We start from the raw sequence: 5,637 nt of genomic DNA, 5'->3' as shown, positions 1-5,637 counted from the left end.
ACCATAGACAATATATAAATAAATGGACATGGCTGTGTTCCAATAAACTTTACTTATAAAACAAGAATAATCCTATATAATAAAAGCCTAATATGCTAAGTGTCCAATCGTCTAGTGACAGGTCAACTGTTCAACCAATCAAAGCGTAATATGCTAAGGCCACCCAACCGATTGCTATGATGTGCACTGACCACCAGGGGGCAGATGCTCTAACCAGTAGGTTAGCTTGCTGCTGGGGTCCGGCCGATCAGGACTGAGCAAGACAGGCTGGACATGCCTTGGAACCTTCCCGTGGTCCCTCCCTGGCTGGCCAACCTCCCGCATCCCTCCCTGGCCTCGATCGTGTACCAGTGGTGTCCCTCAGCCTGGCCTTCTCCCTCTTGCAATCTGGGATCCCTCAGGGGATGTCAGAGAACTGGTTTTGGCCTGATGGTGGAATGACCCATCGCTATGATGGGCACTGACCACCAGGGGCAGACACTCAATGCAGGAGCTGTCCCCTGGTGGTCAGTATGCTCCCACAGGGGGTGTGCTGCTCAGGCAGAAGCTGAGCTCACAGCTGGTGGGCGCAGTGGCAGTGGCAGGAACCTCTCCTTCCTCCATGGGGAGCAGGCCTAAGCCAGCAGTTAGACATCCCCTGAGGGCTCCTGGACTACAAGAGGGTGCAGGTCAAGGTGAAGAACCCCCCGAGTGCATGAATTTCATGCATCAGGACTCTAGTTAACACATAAGAGTATAGATATGAGCACTGTTAGTGCTGAATCTAAACTATGTATCTTAAATAATCACTATACTGTTTCTCACAAGAATAATCATAACCATTTAAGAATATCTGTCATTAAATTGATCCTATGCTAGATTTTTAAATATATTCTCACATTTAGTGTTCAGGATGTGCTTAGATGAAAATGTCTATTATTCCCATTTTGTGGATGAGGAAACTAGGGTTGGATAATATACCCAGGTTTCTACAAATAATTAGTTACAGGATCAAAAATGGTCTGGATCCTAATCATAAGTTTATTCTACTCCAAGACAACATAGTAAATAACAATAAGTCTGGCTCCTAATCATAAGTTTATTCTACTCCAAGACAACATAGTAAATAACAATAATTCTCATAATTAAACTGGAAGTAGGGCTCTAGAAAAAAGGTATGAATTATAAAGTATGCATTTATGCATTAAAATCAGACTGTTACTTGAGTGAATATTATGGAACAGATGGGAAATAAGAGCCAGAGTGGAGTCAATGCTATGTCAGGGGTATCTATGAAAAATAAACTAAAATCAAAGCTACTACATTTCATCATATTAGATTTGTTGAAATTGTTGATTTAAAAATGCCAGTGTAAAACCTTAAGCAGGTTTGAAACAATTTTATTTTCAAAAAGAAAAAACAAAACAAAAATGTTCTGGGAGTGGTAGATCATTTCCCACTGATTTACTACTATTTTTTTTCCAGCAAGATAGTTACAACTACACATTTGTGATCAATCAGTTTGTCTATTGAAACATTAATCAGTCTGCATAACTGATTACATTTTCTGACAAAAGACATGTAAAATGGATGAAAAAGAGATTTCAACTTCTGGCTGAGTGACAATTTCTATAAAAATCAGTCTAAATTCAAATGTTAATATCACTGTTAGCAAGAATAGGAACTCAGTATAATATTGATGTATTTCCAGTATTACTGAATTTATATTTAAAATGAAGCTATCTGGATTATAAGAGGGATACCATTTTGTTTAAATGTATTACTTATATTCACTATTTTACATATTTGAAAGCTTGATTAATCATAATTAGTAGAAGTTAGTTTCATAATTGTAGTGTACTATTTATAAATATCAAATTCCAAATATAAAAGTAATAAACAATAATTTGTAAAATCACATTTTGAGATGAACAGTTGATACACCGAAGTTTTTATTATTATGTGGTTGAAACAATTACAAACAATATCTCTCCTCTCTTTCTCTCTCTCTCTCTCCCTCCCTCTCTCTAGTTCCTGAGGTGATATATATCTGTGCATGGCATCACAGAGTGGCAAATTCAAATTAATTTGAATGTTAAGGACTATAGTATATTTCCCTGTGTTCTCTTATGAATGTCGATGCAAATTTTTTAACAAAAAAACTAGCAAACTGAATCCAGAAACATTTATAATAATAAAAGTGTAATATGCAAATCAACCAAACCACTGAACAGCAGAATAACTGTCTGGACGACCTTCCAGATGACCTGCACTGGCGCCAGGCCAGCCAAGGTGGGTGCAATGAGATTGGTCAGGTGGCCCCACCATTGCCCAGTGATTGCCCCATAGAAGGAGGCCAAGGCCACTGGCTGGAAGGGTGATTGGTCAGGTGGCTGGGAGGGGGGGAGGCAGGTGGGCTCTGTGATTGCCCCAAAGAAGGAGGACCAGGCCACCCTCTGCACGGTGATTGAGCACAGTGCCCCAGCTGGGTGGGCGGAGAATCCCTCTGCTGGGCAATCAATTGTGGAGCCCAGTGATCCATCAATCCATCACCCAGTAGAGGGAGGCCCAGGCCACTGGCCAGAGCTGCTGTGGCAGGTGTGTGGGGCCAGCCAGCAATCGCCCCGCAGAGGGAGGCCCAGGCCAGCCAAGCAATTGCATCCCCACACCTGTCACCCACAGAGGGAGTTGTCCAGTGGCAGGGAATGGGGGGAATACTGCACAGATGGCAAGCAGTGACAGTGGCGGAGGCGAGGCTAGCTGCTGGCATTCAGGGGAAGGAAAGCCCCTATAGGCCCTGATCGCTGGCCAGGCCTAGGGACCTTACCCAAGGGGTCCTGGATTGCAAGAGGGCACAGGCCGAGCTCAGGGACACCCTCCTTCCTGTGCAGAATTTCATGCACTGGGCCTCTAGTTTAAAAATAATTATACAATATGCCTAATTGGAACTTATCCCAGGAATGCATAAAACTTGGATTAATATCTGAAAAATAATAAATGTAAAACACCATAATGATAGATTGAAGGACAAAATACACATGACCATCGTAATTTGAATCATCACTCAACATAATTCAACTTCTTGCATGATAAAAACAAATTAGGAAGAGATTGAAACTTCCTCAATCTGATAGACTACAGGTAACTAAACCTGAATGCTTCCAGACTAAAATCGTGATAAAGACAAGGATGTCCAGTACCATAATCTCTTCAAATTTGTACTAGAGATAATAACCTGGGAAATTAGGCAAGAAATAGTAAGAAAGCATTTTTCAGGTTTATGGAAATATTCTAACAATTAGAGGTACCTCGTCATGGAAACATTTACCTTGACATTAGAATCTCCACACTGCTTTTTACATTTACACAATGGAATGGTACTCTGTATTAAAAAGGAAGAAAAATTTACCCTGAGTGACACTAAGTATAGACATGGAGAGCATTGTCCTAAGGGAAATAAGCTAGAGAAAGGCAAGTACCATACGATTTCACTCATATGTGGACTTTAATGAACAAATTGAACTACCAAGAAAAATAAAAACAGACTCATAGATAGAGAGGAGGCAGGGTCTGGGTGTTGAGGGGAGAGGTTGAAGGGATTAAGTAAAAAAGAAATAAAAAAGAGAACTCATGGACATGTACAACAGTGTGGTGATTTATTGAGGAGGTTGGGTAAGGGAGGTTGGTGGGTAGAGGTTGAAGAGGATATAGAGGGATAAATTGTAATGAAAAAAATAAAAATTAAAAATAATTCCACACTGGATTTAAGGTAATTTTGGTTTTATATTACATTATTCTCCCAAATAAAATACATCTCAGCAGCAGCAATTAATTTTATAGGGACTCCATCCCTTTTTTAAGGAAATTCCTCACTGTCTTTTCTTTGACTCTGTGTTTTTCAACACTGTACATTTTGAATGTCACTATTCAAACACCCTTTCAATTTCCCTATATTCCAAACCTCACCATGATAACTCAACTTTATCTTCTGTGATTTATATGTTTTGAATGTAAAATAAGGTTATTACAAATTTATTCTGTTTTTATCCCACATGTAGTAGGAACTGGAAATCATCACATCTGTAGTCTTGGTAAGTAGCATAAAAGACTACTATGGTAGGAGAAACATAGTGATGATATACCTATGAATGAAAATATTCAAACTCAGGTGAAATAACCACCCATCAGAAAGTATAGAAAACATACAGTTGATTATGGATTAGATTGTGGTTTAATATATTCTAAGGAATTTTCTAAATCTAAGAATTAGAGGTATAATTATGAGTTTAGCATCCATTAGTATATATATATATATATATATGTGTATATATATATATATAAATTTCAGATAGAAAAAAGGGGAGAGAGAAATAGAAATATCAACGATGAGAGAGAATCACTGCTCAGCTGCCTTCTATATACCCCCTACTGGGGATTGAGCCCACAACTTGGGCATGTGCCCTGAACAGAAATCAAACTGTGACTCCCTGTTTCATTGATGGAAACTCAACTACTGAGCCTCACCAGCTGGGCATACATTATTTTCTAAATACTTACATTTTAATTTTATTCATGTGGATTGCAGAGTTATAATAATGTTAAAAACACAAATAGTGCACCTAAAATTTATTTTAATAAAGTTTTATTAAAGAATAAAAGAATAAGATGTATACAGAAAAATGAACAAAATGTGCAGATAAATGAGTTTAAAGAGTGAACATTAAAAGGTAGCCCTAGCTGGCTTGGCTCAGTGGATAGAGCATTGGCCTGCAGACTGAGGGGTCCCAGGTTCAATTCCGGCCAAGGGCACATGCCTGGGTTGCAGGCTCCATCCCCGGTGGGGGGTGTGCAGGAGGCAGCCGATCAATGATTTTCTCTCATCATTGATGTTTCTATCTCTTCTCTCTCCTCCCTTCCTCTCTGAAATCATTCTGAGCTCTATTAACTTGTATTCTTACGTTTTCTAAGGAGATTCCTTAGAAACTCGAACAGATTGTTGGGAACATAAAATGTAAACACTACACTGGTTATGTAACAACTCTTTGAACGTCTTTTCATTGTATTTATGTCCCCTGTGTTGCTTTAACGTTCTATTTGCATGTAATTCAAGTGTTCAACATCCATCACTGAAGAATTCCATAGTTTAGTATTGAGAATTCTTAGAACAGTAACTGCACGCAGAGGGAGGCCCAGGCCAGCCAAGCAATTGCATCCCCACACCTGTCACCCACAGAGGGAGTTGTCCAGTGGCAGGGAATGGGGGGAATACTGCACAGATGGCAAGCAGTGACAGTGGCGGAGGCGAGGCTAGCTGCTGGCATTCAGGGGAAGGAAAGCCCCTATAGGCCCTGATCGCTGGCCAGGCCTAGGGACCTTACCCAAGGGGTCCTGGATTGCAAGAGGGCACAGGCCGAGCTCAGGGACACCCTCCTCCCTGTGCAGAATTTCATGCACTGGGCCTCTAGTTTAAAAATAATTATACAATATGCCTAATTGGAACTTATCCCAGGAATGCATAAAACTTGGATTAATATCTGAAAAATAATAAATGTAAAACACCATAATGATAGATTGAAGGACAAAATACACATGACCATCGTAATTTGAATCATCACTCAACATAATTCAACTTCTTGCATGATAAAAACACATTAGGAA

Source organism: Myotis davidii, unplaced genomic scaffold (assembly GCF_000327345.1).
Source record: "Myotis davidii unplaced genomic scaffold, ASM32734v1 scaffold504, whole genome shotgun sequence".
NCBI classification, from domain to species: Eukaryota; Metazoa; Chordata; class Mammalia; order Chiroptera; family Vespertilionidae; genus Myotis; species Myotis davidii.
The sequence above is the reverse complement of the archived record's forward strand: the minus strand, read 5'-3'. Positions refer to the sequence as shown.